Source organism: Culex quinquefasciatus, chromosome 2 (genome assembly GCF_015732765.1).
Source record: "Culex quinquefasciatus strain JHB chromosome 2, VPISU_Cqui_1.0_pri_paternal, whole genome shotgun sequence".
Classification (NCBI taxonomy): domain Eukaryota; kingdom Metazoa; phylum Arthropoda; class Insecta; order Diptera; family Culicidae; genus Culex; species Culex quinquefasciatus.
The window spans coordinates 224,795,380-224,810,696 of record NC_051862.1 but is presented as its reverse complement, the minus strand read 5'-3'; the positions used below and the strand labels follow the sequence as shown (position 1 = coordinate 224,810,696).

The following is a 15,317-nucleotide window of genomic DNA, read 5'->3' as shown; positions in this document are numbered from 1 at the left end:
ACGTCGAAAAATTACAAAGTTTTCTAATTATTTCTGTGTTTTTTTTCTTTTTTCAAATCAAAATTCGAATTGACAAAATAAATAAATTAAAGAAAATGAAAAAAAAACGATTTAATTTTCTTTGACTTATATTAATTTCTTTTAATCTAAAAAAAAATAAATATATTTAACAAAAGATTCTGGAGATTGGGATCCTGAGGAAGGATTTCCAGGTTGTTCTAAACAGTTGCAAAAAGTTTCATTTGTTTATCTTTTTACCAGGGATGGAACAATCGCAAAAAAAATCGTTTTTCCCTAGCGAAATTTTTTTATCCGCAAAAGAAAAAGAAGGCGTTACACGCAGAAGAAAATCGCTTCCGGTGGAAAAATCTTTTTTTAGCTCCACTTTAAATTATTATTTTTGTTTTGTTTACACACATTGCCCTTCTACAAAAACATTACATCTGCAAGTGTAGTAGGAAAATAGATGTTCCGCCGAATAACCAAGATGATGATTTTTTGAGATTCCTTTCAGCGATTATTCGTGTGCGAGAGAGGCCACGGTCCCTTCCATTTTTTTCTCTTAATGAGTCAAAAGATTTTCTTTTCATGATAATTTTTCCATCGCTGCTTTTCACTAAAATACTGCACACTTATTTTATGAACACAATTTGCACAATTGAATAGAGTTTTTCAAACTAATAGTACAGTAAAGTAAAATTTATTGCGATAACAATACACAAATAACACCGACAAAAGGCCAAAAGCGACGAACCGCCAATTATCCATACAAACTTTGGAGAAAAAGCATTCTAACCAAAAATCTTTGAAAATTCAAAATGCATCTGTTTCTGGGAACCCCAAAGTACATGCTTCCCCTCGAGTTGATCCTGTGCAGTAAAGGAATGTCATTTTTCATTTGTTTTTAGGTCATAATAATTAATGATAAAATATTTTAAAAATTGTTATGCCTTCAAAAATACAATAAGATATAAAAATTTAAAAAATATAAAAAAAAACAATTAAAATCTAAGAAAATATCTTTAAGAACCGTTCTAGAAATCCTCCTAGATGAATTGATACCTAAATCACCTTCGGCTACTTTGTGTCAACGGAATACCATCTCATCCCACACACGATCTCCGGTGAAAAATGCGCTTTCAGCGTGGAAACGTGACAGCCGTCTTCCTTCCCATACAAAAGCCGAGAATTGGTGTTTATTGAATTTCATAAAGGCACCGATGCTGGTATATATTAATTTATCTTCCAAAATTATACGTTTATAATTCCACCATTATATATTCATTTTTGTTTTCTCGAGCCAATTAAGCTGGACACAACCTCTCAGTCTCAAGCATCCAAACGGAGAGTCCCGGCCGGAGTTGACACCCAAAAAAGACAAGCAGAAACAGAAACAGAAAAGATGGACGCAATATTAGTTATGCATATGAATTTGAATAAAATTTAAGAACTTATTAATAGGAGAGTAGAATAACTTGAGTCATAATAAAGTCAGACATCATTTGACAAAGGACCGACTGAGGAACCGGTGTCCAATGAGAAAGAAGCCGATCTCCGGCTGAGCTGACGACGTGTGAACGTGTGGTCGATCATCTCGCGTGGCTGGCATCCCAGTAAACTCAAGGCATCATATTAAGGTATAGCCGGAGAACAAAAGAGGGAAAATTAAACCAGACTTTGAAAAATGTTTGTGTATTTTGTGTTATGGAACCATAATAATATAATATATTTTTCCCTCGTTCACCTTTTCTTGTTTGCCTTCGGTTTCCAGTGTTTTAGGGAATATTTTGTGTTAATATTTTTCGGTCTTTCCATATCACATTATAAATTTATTTATATGCCATCCGGCAACTCTTTCTCTCTCACCGTTCTGAATCATTTATGCATATTCAACGAGGTTATAATTTAATTTGACTTTTTTATCGCTCCCAGCATCGCCGCGGACACAGACGGAACAGTTTCTCAGGTCGGGGGTTGTTAGGGGCGGTGAAAGATGATCATAATGGAAAATGTTTTCGACTTTATGATGGTTTATTACACATTGATAAGATAAGAACGCATTGGACGGTGGTGATCTCTGGGCATTAGGGAAGAGAATCTGACCACAGGTTTGCGTTAAAGTAATGAGTTCTCATTAGTTTTAATTAAAAGGCGAATTCAAACGTTTGAAGATATTCGGTAAATTCAAAATGATCAATTACATAAAAACGTGTTTTAAAATAAATAACAATTTAATGCAGAACTTTTGGGTTTGAATGTTACTTTTATCCGTTGATTTCTCGTCAAGTTCTTCAAGAATCCTGAACATACTATGAATGACAGAATAACATTTAATTTTAATTTTGGGAAGCCATACACACAAAAAAATATTTCAGAATGTTAAATCATTTATGATGTAACACTTTTGCACGTCATCAAACATTTAAATTTTAATGCAATTTGAAGTAAATTTGCAACAAATTATACGTAAAAACATGATTTTACGTGTGATTCAACCGTTTACGTCGAATCTCAAGTTTACATCAACTGAGTTTACATGTTATTCATTTTTTCCGTGTCGAGTAAATTCACATATTTTTTTCTGTGTATGCCTCCATAAGAAAAGGAGTCTTAATGAAGGCCCTTGGTTTCCTAGATTGAATCCATAGCAACCAGGGATGGAATAATCGCAAAACAATCAATTTCGCTTGAGAACTTTTTTCGCCCGCGAAAGAGAGAGGAGGCAAATCAAGCAAAAGAAAATCACTCCCGAAATTCTCCCAGAAAATCAATCTGAATTTCCTTGTCAGCACCACTTTAAATTATTTATTTCACTTTGTTTACACACATTGCCCATCTACAAAATGTGACAGGTCAATTTTCGACGTGTAACGTTACACTTGCAAGTGTAGTAGTGATAGAGATGTTCCGCCGAATAATCAAGATGATGATTCTTTTTACCGATTTTTCGTGCGCGAGAGAGGAGAGCATGCTCCCTTCGGATTGTTTTTCTCAATGAACATCCAATGATTTTCTTTTGATGATGATTATTCCATCGCTGATAGCAACTATTTCTTTTTTTTTGTTAGGGACTACATGGAAATAAACTGAAATGAGTTGAGTTGAGGAGAGATGAGAAGAGTTTTCAGGAAACCCACTTCTAACAGAACGTAACGAGAAATCAACAGAAAAAATAACTTTTAAAATGTTGAGTTGCTAATAGTTAATAGTTATGAAACAGCAACCACGATGCCCAGTCATCAAAAATTAAATTTTAATGGTAGTTCCCAAGAAACGACCTCATTAAACAAAAAAAAAATGCCAGCTTCCATAAATAATCAGATTCTTTATAAATCATTTCCAATTAATTTCCCATTCCAATTCCGCAAAACCACAGCATGGAGCTTTGCGTTCATTGGATGATTATCCCATCAACAGTTTGTGGTCGTTCCGAAAATGATGTCGTGCAGTTTCCTCTCCATCAGGTGCTTGATTGAGTACGGTCGAGCATTCAATGAAAAATGCCAAAAATTCATATGTCGCCGTCGTTGGCCGTCGACGAAAAACGACCAAATTTTTCCAGAACTGGCGTCAGTCAGCTGAAGCCACCGGCGCGTATGGCATCTGATCTCATTCCGCGCGCGGTGAGTGCACTAGAACCCTATATGTCATAATCATGAAATGAGGCGTTATTTTTTTTGTTTGAGGTTTGTGTGCAACTTTCCAGGAAATCAGTGCACATCGCGAAAAAGAGCACGACCTAAATTATGCTTCTGTGTCTCCACTTTGGCTTTGGCCGGAACGCCGCCACCGACCGCCCGCCGAACGGCGTATAAAATATGACATCACTTGTGACGAGCAAGACGGGGGCCTGTCCAGTGTGGTCAGCCAGGTCTCGTCAGTTCTTCGTTTCCTATACTGCTGGACTGTGGTAATATGTGCAAGCAATCAAAATGCATATCCATTTTTTCGTCGTGATATTTTTCGCTCGGTAGCATGACATCCACGTCATCGTCGACTCCGGTGATCGCCAATTGACGTCGCCACCGTGAAAGTCGCCAGCGAAGTCATGCTGTAGATTGATTTATGTTTGTTCTAGCAAAAGGTGGCTCAAACTAATGGATCCATCGCAGGCGATCACGCGATGGGTAATAATTTGAACTATTTAACGGGTAGCACCGTGCTAGCCAACAAACGGTAGCAATTGTGTTTCACCTTACTGCTAGTTTGTTCCGGTGACAATCAGACGTCGGCGCGAATTCCATCTGCAGGTAGCTGTGCGGCCTACCGCCGAGACAGTGGGGCCTCCACGGCCAACGAAGAATCGCCACAAAAAGGACCGCCAAAGATCTCGGCTGGCGACGTATCCCGTGCAGAATGCCTCATTGTGAACGCAAGTTATGAACCATATGCACCATGCTGCCTTGCTAACAAGGAGAAACAGAAGGATCGTCGTATAAGCAGACAAATCATAAACCATTTTTTAATATTGCCCTGTTCTCGCGCTGGGACGATTGGGGGTTCAAACATCGATACCGCGCTCGAGCACGACACAACTCCGACCCAAGATGAAGAAGCTACTAACGATCAGCGGGTCTTCTCTTCCATTCCATCCTGGTCGGGGTCTAGGTATTTTGTGCGATCGAGAAGCGAGAATCACGGTTACAGTAGCTTGCTTCGCAGTGGGAGATTAGCCTTAATCAAAGGTTATTATCAAATATATATTATATACCGCTGTTTTGCCCCTCGGGAGCACTCATCGCTTCTTGGCTTCTCCGCAAGGCAGCGAGGCAGAACAACTTTTTTGGGAAGCGACGATATTTGTCTCGTTATAATTAGATAAATGGGCTTTGGCGTTCCACCTAGGGAACACCTATCCAACGTGGTCGTTCTCGCCTCGTAGACCAATAAAATCCTCGGAAATATTCAATTTTCCGTCAAATCCAATTTGCTCTCAAAAAATAAGTGTATAATCGCATAATTAATGGAATATAATCCGCGACACCCTCCATTCCCAAACGCAACCACCGAGGGGAAAAATCTCGCTCCTCACATCAAAAGGAAAATCATTTTCTCACCCGTGAAGAAAAAATCACTTACCTCCTAATCTCTGTTTGCTGAAGCTGCTCATCCAGCTGCGAACGACAACGACGGCGGCGCCGATGATGTTTTACTCCAGCTCCGGACTAATTTGAGGGTGTTCCGCTGCCACGCGGGACTTGTGCCGCAACGCAAACACATAATGCTGCAGCAACCCCCCGGAACGCAAACGTGCCCCCGAGGCGCGCAGCATACACACAACATAACATTACTTTATTGTGTAATAATAACCTTTATGCTTGCGCTTCGACCGACAAAATATGATAAACGCGTGTATGTTTGGGCGCCCTTAGGGACGTGTACTCCATTAGACTGCGTGTTGTCTAACTAGCAGTGTTGAAGTTTAATAATGTTTTAATGTGAAATCTGTTTCAAATCGATTATGTTCATCATTTTAATAGTATTAGTATTTTAAAAAGAAACATTTGCGAAAAACTTTAGTTGGAAAATCTTGAACTTTTTTGCCTTCCTAACTCACAAGTAGTAGTGTATATTGGCGTTCCTTTGAGAACTCTGAAAATAAACATAATGCCAAATGGTCGAATGGTCAAATGGTAGAAAGTGGACAAAAGTTTGAATGTTTTTTTATACATGGGTAATTATCTACCAACTCGCACGAAATCGGAAAAAGTTGCCCCGACCCCTCTTCGATTTGCGTGTAACTTTGTCCTAAGGGGTAACTTTTGTCTCTGATAACGAATCGGAGTTCCGTTTTTTGATATCTCGTGACGGAGGGGCGGTACGTCCATTTTTGAACATGCGAAAAAAGAGGTGTTTTTCAATAATTTGCAGCCTGAAACGGTGATGAGATAGAAATTTGGTGTCAAAGAGACTTTTATGTAAAATTAGACGCCCGATTTGATGGAGTACTCAGAATTCCGAAAATACGTATTTTTCATCGAAAAAAAACACTAAAAAAGTTTTAAAAATTCTCCCATTTTCCGTTACTCGACTGCAAAAATTTTTGGAACATGTCATTTTTTGGGAAATTTAATGTACTTTTCGAATCTACATTGATCCAGAAGGGTCATTTTTTTCATTTAGAACAAAATTTTTCATTTTAAAGTTTCGTGTTTTTTCTAACTTTGCAGGGTTATTTTTTAGAGTGTAACAATATTCTACAAAGTTGTAGAGCAGACAATTACAAAAATTTTGATATATAGACATAAGGGGTTTGCTTATAAACATCACGAGTTACCGCGATTTTACGAAAAAAAAGTTTTGAAAAAGTTACTTTTTGCATTTCTCTTTGTTTCGTTGTCCGTGTCTGTCGCGGGTGACCATGAACGGCCATGATCGATGACGACCAACTTTTTCAAAACTTTTTTTCGTGAAATCGCGATAACTCGTGATGTTTAAAAGCAAACCCCTTATGTTTATATATCAAAATTTTTGTATTTGTCTGTTCTACAACTTTGTAGAACATTGTTACACTCTAAAAAATAACCCTGCAAAGTTAGAAAAAACACGAAACTTTAAAATGAAAAATTTTGTTCTAAATGAAAAAATGACCCTTCTGGGTCAATATAGATTCGAAAATTACATTAAATTTCCCAAAAAATGACATGTTCCAAAAAAATTTGCAGTCAAGTAACGGAAAATGGGAGAATTTTTAAAACTTTTTTAGTGTTTTTTTTCGATGAAAAATACGTATTTTCGGAATTCTGAGTACGCCATCAAATCGGGCGTCTAATTTTACATAAAAGTCTCTTTGACACCAAATTTCTATCTCATCACCGTTTCGGGCTGCAAATTATTGAAAAACACCTCTTTTTTCGCATGCTCAAAAATGGAAGGGGGCGGATCGCCCCTCCGTCACGAGATGTCAAAAAACGGACCTCGGATTCGTGGTCAGGGACAAAAGTTACCCCTTAGGACAAAGTTTCACGCAAATCGAAGAGGGGTCGGGGCAACTGCTGTGTGAGTTGGCGGAGAATTACCCATATCTTTTTACTAACAAATATTTTTCTAAATGAGCCTAAAACGCGAAAATTACAAAAAGCAGCTACGAAAATTTGGTATATAATAATAACATTACATTTTTTAAGGAATGGAAATACTCACAAAAAAATAGGATGGAAGTTATGCTAATGTTTAAAAAAACTGCTCATAATGAAGATAAAAAATCATAGCTCAAATCGGATTCGTCTGTATGTAAATAAATTCTACAAAAATATTTTTTGCAATTCCGTCGTGAAACTACTTACTTTTCCTGTCATTCTTGAACGACGAAATAGTCTACTTTTCTGTACCAAAAATAACAGAATCGAATAGCAACACTTTACAAAATAAATGCTGAAAAGTTCTACTTTTCAGCACTCAAATGGGTGCTGAAAAGTTGAACTTTTCAGCACTTGTTTTGAAAAGTAACACTTTTCAACATTTTTTTGATTTAAACGATTTATTGACAAAATACATGAAAATTTGACATAAAATTTCACTCAGTGTGTGTTTTTTTGGAATAGCAAAAAATGTTGTATGGAACTCGTTGCAAAACTTGATTTTTTCAGCACACTTCGTATTTATCCAACTCGGTGAACCTCGTTGGATAAATGTACGACTCGTGCTGAAAAAATCCTTTTTTTGCAACTTGTTGCATAAACTACTATTAGAGGTTTAAATATTTCTGCATTTGTTTAGATACATGTGTTCTATGTTATTAAAAATTTACAAAAATATTACAGTATTTTGCTCAACTTCCACATTCGATCCTTTGTCCTTGGACTTTTTGCCCATTCGACCTTTAGGCATTCGACCGGGGTAGCATTTATGTTACAGCTCTACATTTTGTAAATGTCAGTAAAGGTTTCAATTTCGTCAAGGTAAGATAGATTCGGGCCCCAATCCAAGCTCCAATCAACAGAATTCAATTTTCTACTATAAAAATATAAATTTACGGTATAAGTGCGCACCGGCGTGTAAAATAAGGGGGCCTGCTTAAGATAATTATAATCTCATAACATAGGTATCCGAAATCTACGATTTTATTTATTGGCAGAAAACTCACTAATATTAAAATATGTAGATTGGTGTGTGTTCAGGGTGCGTAAATCTATCATAACTTTACGGAACTGAAGCGTTTACTTAAAAACTATATAAAAGACAAAACCAAGTATCCTTGTAAGAGATGCTTAGAACAGCTCACACTCAAAAGATAATGCGTATGAAATTTTAATTTAATTAATCTCCAACCAGCAATCCAACTCTACTCCTAACATCAAAGAAGCTGTAAAATCTCAATGAGTATTACTCATACCAATTTTAAAATTGCCCTCGTCCCATCTCCAGCATACCACCATCGCCACACTGCTCCCTTCAGGGCCCTTCGGTTCACCACTCTCCGATTAGCCGATTCCGGGTTGTTATGAAGCTTAAATATGATTACTTGTGGAAAAGTGCCCACGCGGTTTAAAACGATCCCGGGTGTCTAAAGCCGGCACCAGCGGGGTGCTAGGAAGTATTTTTGGCTTTTCTCACTTATCCACAACCCCCACAAGAATTCTCCCCCTTTTTTCTAGTCGGGTTCTACTCTACTCTGCTGCTGATGATGATGTCTCCGGTGGTAATAAAATATGCTTTTCGGTATTAGTTTATAACTGGAAAATATGTTTCCCTTACAATCCCGCAGTGGGTGAACAATTTAATTTCCAAGTGTGCCGAGTTGTTGCCACCGGGTAAGGACACAACCGAACTATGAAGGGGGAAGGGTGGTGAGTACCACAGCGGCAGTTGTACAAGTCTCCTGACCTGACAATCAAAAAAAGAGGGTGGATTCACCGTAAATGGTATAGCAAAAAGATCTCGCTCGGTTTGGGCTGGCTGGCTTCTGCATTATAGAGGAGGACAACACCAACAGTGCAACATAATAAACTTATCAACTTATTGTAAAATACGTTTATTGAAAGGCACCAGGAATGAAATATCTCCGCGCAGGGGAAACCTTTTATGTGTGTTAAAGCGATATAAAATAAAATAGCGCGCGGGCGATGAATAGTGTGGATAATTTCGCACAAGAATGTTCATTGTTCCCATTATCGGCTTTGTACTACAAAGCACTTTGGTGCTTCTTTTTTTGTTGCCGCCTCACCACTGTTGTTTCCATTTTATACCCAAGTATACTTCACATTGATTACTGCTGGATCAAAATATGACAGAATGACGACGTGTTGAAGGGTGCTAAGTGGATGAAAGCACACAAATAGTAACGTTCGATTATTTGGTCAATTGCACTAGAAATACTCAAGATCCCAAGGGAAAAAATCATCTTGTCATCCTCATGTTTCCAGCACAATCGACCAGAAAGCATTAATATTCATTACACGCCTGCTGCAAACGATAATCCCTACCAAGCAAGAAGAGACAAATCCGACCAAAAACCTATCGATAGAAATCTCGGTACCCGATATTTGTGAAACAAATTAGGTTAATCTGCATAACGGACCCCGAGGACATTATTTTCCCCGTCCAGCATTCCATTGTACACATTTAATTAACAGAAATATTGTCTCCTCATAATATTTATGAAATAAATACCTCCTTTATCTTACCCAACAAAAAAACCCTTAATCTGTCCTCAATTCTCGTGTTTCCTTTTCTTCACTCTCTCTCTCTTGCTCGGCTTCATCCTTCCAAAACCATTCCATTGTGTGTCCTGATGCTGATCAATTTGAGTTGCATTCCATCATGCCTACCGGTTTCGCGCTGTTTGTTTACCGCCACAACTTTGTCCTCTCCTTCTCTCCTCGCCGCGCTCGTCCGTCCGTGTTATTCTTACATGTTTAAAGAAAAAGTACTTATTTTTGATCCCCGCAAAATCCGGCCGTCTTATACCTCCGGAGGTATTCGGCGACGACGCAGCAGCTACTGCCGGATTTTTTTGGGTGACAAACGACAGTGAAATGAAGAGAGCTTGAGCTTGAAACATGCCGAACGGCCCCTCCCGGTGCCATAGAGCCAGATTGTTCCACTTCTTCACGGGTTTGTGCAAAAAAAGAGATTAAGCAATTATTATTGCCGTGTATTATTTACCTTTTGTGCTGGAAAATTTTTGTCATCTTTACCATTTTGAAGGGTCTTTCATCGATGGCTGAGCAAATGAAAAGATAATAGCGCCAGAGGGCCCTCGAGCGGGGATTACATACATTAATTCAATAACACAAATACAAACTGTGTTAAATAAACATTTTCCGGTTTCAATTATTTCAAACCCATTTGGCCAACGGTTTGAACCAGTTTGAAGGGGGCTATTTCGACGTAATAGCAAGATCATGATCAAATTAAGTTAAGGTGAAACGGGAAAGCATATTGACACCACGACTCGAGTATTTGGAAGCACCTCTAAGGAAAATGCAGTAACTTGAGCAAGTTTTGTCTGCAGACGATAAATATAAATAAAGCAAGCAATCTGTCGAGTTCAGAAATTGATTTGAAACTTTTTCCTATGTCACGAACTCACATCTTCAGACCTTGGCAAAAATCAACTTCAAACAAATATGACAGAACAAACTATTTTCAGTCAGTATTTTTACCCTCATTGAATGTAAATCGTGTACCGTATATCGTCGTATTTATGTAAGACTCGTGCTAAATAATCTACATTTTGCACCTACTATTCCCTATTTTTATTCAAATATTGTTTTTTAAGCTACCGATTGTCTTTTGTAAATTTTACAGTTTTTTTTATAAAGACAATCTGACATTTTTTTCTCAATCTTTTCCAATGGTTTTGTATCAATGCAACTTTATTCTGTTTGGAGGGTTGTGTTGGTATAATTTATCGTATAAATTGATATTATTAGAACCATAAATCCGTTTCCAAATAGGATAGGAAAAATAATTGGCAAAAAAACCAGTTTCATACAAAAGTTAATATCTATTTAAAAAAAATGATCCTATAAGCTATTGTGTTTCATATGGTTATTGGACCTATTAAAAAAACTCTAGAAGTGTTGTGTGGGGGAAAAATACGGTGGAGCGTTATGGAAAGTTTCTTCTAAAATAAAAATTCTATGAGTTAATACAAGGAATTATCATAGATGTCTAAAAATCTACTGGATAGATCGTCTTCCAGGGTTTGCTCAAATGATAATGATTGGGGGTGCTTACGATGTAATTAAAAAAATGTTTTAAAAGCAAAATGCATGTTCAACCCCCAGGCAGTTTAATTAGGAACTTAATTTTTCGAGTGATTTTCTAGCCTTTTCTCAGCAAAAAATCCTAACAAAATGAGCTCAAAACATAAAATCTTCTTTCAAAAAAACAAACAGCAACCACCTCACATGGCTTGGAATGACATCAGAATTTCACGCTCCTTCCAGCGACGTCGAAAAGGTTAAAGAAATTTGATAAGGAAAATGGTTTCGGGCAAATTTCCGGTTCCGTGAGACCGACAAACCGTCCCAAAATTGCGGCATATGTGTGTGTGTGTGTCTATTTGTGTCCTCTGGAAATAGATAACCCCTTGTTTGCTCTGCACGGTGGAATTGAAATCGATTAAGCGCATCGCTTGCAACAGAGATTTCTGAAAGCTTGGATGAAAAAAACGCTTGATTCTTTTTTTTTCGTAGTACATTACTCAATCACGCCGATTGTGAAAAATTGCTTTAAATTATAAAACACGTCTGGCATGGTATTTACACCCTTGTCGTTTTGATACAACAATTTTTCATTCAAGGTTGACAGATTTTAAACTAATATTTGTTTGCTCAAATGTTTATTAGCTCTCTCCACGAATCATTAGTAATTAAAGTGCTGGGAGAATCATTTATCATTTTCGGCCCCGACAACGAACGGAAGCAGCAGCAGTCGGTTGACCCGGCTATCTTGATTCAGACATCCCTCCTGGAAGAATCGACCCAGTCTGTCAGAGTCTGTCGGCAGAAGGTTAAGAGGCCATTTCGAAGGCAACATATGTAGCATCGTTTCGTGTGCAGTGCGTTAAGCCGTAGGGAGACAGGTCCATTAGCATTTATAACATTAGAAAAATTGAATTTCTGGTCAGATTTATGGTTGGACTTTAAAAAGTTATTGCTTTTCCGGCAACCTCTGAGATTCCCCACAGATCCCCGATCAGGAGCCATTTTTGAGATACTGGTGCCAAGCGCGTTGAAAAAATGTCCAACCGTCACCGTATCATCAATCATCTCGGCTACTGCATTTCGGTTGCAAGGGACTACATAGACTGGGGGGACGGGACTCTGCCTAGTCGAAAACGATTATGCGCTTTTCCACGCACTATAATGGAACCAGTCAGCAGACTGTTTAGCTCCCTCCTACTGCTACTGTTTCACACCCGGCCGGGGGCCAAGGCATGAAAAATATCAAATCGTTCGCATCTCGTCCTATAAAATATCCACCAAATGGCGATGGATCCGATATTTATATAATGTTTTATTGCGATCATTACGGGGTATTTTTCTCCTGGCCGACATGCGGACTCGAAAAGTGTGGGCATCATCAATTGTGCCTCATAAAACATAAATTTCTCGCCATATTTCAATTTTTGCGGCTTCGCAACAACTCACAGAGAGACGAAATCGGTATGCCGCCTGAATCCGAAACAATCTATCGGTTCCTATAAAAATAACGACACACTCTCCGTTTTTACGAGAATGTGACCGATGGTTCGTGGCTGATTTGAAATAGGAAAAAGTTACAAGTTCGATTGAATCCAAAACCGAACCATATTTTCTAATGCTTCTCTGATAGGTGCAAACGTGAGATTTTTGTGTAAATATGCCAATAAATCAACGCATTGCGAAAGCGTGAACCAACCAACGTGGAGAATGTAAGGAAAGAGTACACTCGCAGATAAGATACGACCGAAATTAATGTATTTGGAATATAATGTTGTGTCGGTGGCTTTGCCGACGCATGGAAAAAAGTCGCCGCCGAAGCCGGTCAGTCAATCAGCTAAGGAATGGAAATTATTAATTCTGTTTCGGTAGCACCTCACGTGAGCATAAATTATATTTACCATGTCGAACAGTGAGCGAAATAGCACACATTTCGCACAATGGGGGTTGTAGTTATTCCCTGTGGTCAAATTTAATCGTTTGGCGGTATTCGAATTGCACTATCAACCTCAAACTGTACCACCATGCGGACGCGCGGACAGAAGTTCGTACTTGTCTGGTTTGATTTGTGAAAAAAAAGTGAGTGTTATTGCAAGAAATCAGTAGAAAATGGTAAAAGCATGTAGCAGAAGGGGGGCAAAAAAAACCAAAAATAACAAACATAGTCAGTGTCAGACGCAAATGCATCAACAGTCAGTCAGTCAACGAACGCCAACGAGTCGTCAATCTGGCTACCTCACTTGACCACAATGAAGGGAAAAGGCGCGTAAAAGAAAAGTTTTCAGCCTTCAGCTGAGCTGGAGGGAAATAATGCAGAATAACCTTAAACATCACACCACACACACACACACACACACAGTCACGGTCTCCGCGGTGCAAGTGCCTTGTAAGAGAAACATTAGTGAAAAGAAAACATTTAACCTGTCCCTTTCGAATGCCGATCACGTAATCCAATTTTAATATTAAGACAAGCAACATCATATTTGAGAAATATATATTAAAACGTGTAACAGATAATGCTGGTCTGATATTATTGTTCTAAATAGCTTTGCCCGAATTACACGCTAACGGTACATATTTCACACATTTATTTCACTTCAACGACAATCGAGTCCGGAATTCGTAATGGGCACCGGAATCGCGAAACGTTCCGAAGTCAGACGGTGGAGCACGTCAGCAGCAGCGCCTTTGTCTGCCCCAGTGAATATGTTTATGCGTTCCGCGGTTGTACCTTTACCATTTTTTTTTTTTTTTTTGCAGCTTGAAGACCCGCAGCTCGACCGCCTTCAGAATCGGAATTCGTGGGAGATCCATGTCGTTTGTGGTGCATCACACGGGCTTCATTATTATGTTAAACGATTAAACAGACGATTAGGCATATTGTCCTCCCTCTTGGCGCGTCGAAACCACCTTATCTGGATGTAATCGTGTTACCAATTTGCTTCGACGTGTCTTGAGATAATGTCCAACAATGCGCCTCACGCGTTAAGCGACTCGCATATCCCACAATCTAAATCCGTCCCAATTTCTGACGGTTGTTGGAATTCCAACCCAGACTGCGCAGTCCAAGTCTAGCAGCATTCGTCTGGTTTGCTCAGCCATCGCGAAATATTTCACAACATTTAGCAGCATTGTTCGGTGGATGCGTATTTCAAATTGGCCATCCTTTGGCAAAACGTCTCATCCGTCGGTCTCTGGGACAAATATCTCATAAAATAATAGAACATATGCACGAGTGGAAAAATGTCTCATAGAATTAAACAGCGATGCAACACACCATCAAGTGGAAATTCCGAGAAGCGACATGCTTTGTGGCACTTGGAAACAGATTGGCTGCTTGTTCCTATGAGAGCCGTGCGGTGTTATGAAAAACATCTTGTGGGATATGATTAACCTGTTGGAGGCCAGCCGTTTCACAACTCTACATTTTGAAAATCGAATTTTCTGTTGATAATTTGACACTATCTGAATTCAGGAAGGTGCATCGCTTCGTAGAATGGCTTTATATTATTTGTAACTGAATTTTGTAAGTATAATACTGAATTTAAATATAATTTTATCAATTTAAGTTTTTTTTTTCAGGGAGTCCAATTCTTTCAAATCGGACAAAAACCCATTTGAAAAACTGACAATTAAAATGTAGATTTGTGGTTTGTAGAATGCATCAACTTGCTGACGAAAAATAGAAATTCAGTAAAACATTGTATATTATTTATAATAGAAATTCAGTAAAACATTGTATATTATTTAAAAGCACTGGGAAACACACGGTTTATTTGACACGTCCTTCTTTCGCCATAAATCTCGATCAAAGCCGTTTTGTCTAGCAAATAATGAGAAATTGTAATAATAAACTCTTCTAGGGATATAAAATTTACACACTCGTACGTGTACGTTTACTCGCGCCTTGCTACTCCATTTCGAGCGTGAGTAACTTCGAAGAGCACCAGACGGCGTCGGCGACAAAAAAAAGGAACGCATAATACGTTTTCCCAGGCACGCAACAAATATGGGAGAGCCTTGTCCGGATGCAAATATTCATCAGAAGTGGTCCATTCGCACCCCAGCATCTCCTCACAAATCTTAATCCACGCAGTCAACTAAACGTTGCGGCTCAGCAACAACAAGTGGGCAATATGACGATGTGAACCTTCAACTTGAGCT

General features: G+C 38.6%; 1 long non-coding RNA gene across 1 annotated transcript in view; it reads left to right on the top strand.

Moving 5' to 3' along the window:
* LOC119767916 overlaps positions 1-14,859 on the top strand; it is a 32,696-nt gene extending 17,837 nt beyond the window's left edge. The window contains exons 2-3 of the long non-coding RNA XR_005277790.1: positions 13,914-14,679; positions 14,736-14,859. This is a non-coding gene — a long non-coding RNA (uncharacterized LOC119767916). The remainder of the gene's footprint in view (positions 1-13,913; positions 14,680-14,735) is intronic.
* The last annotated feature ends 458 nt before the right edge of the window (positions 14,860-15,317 follow it).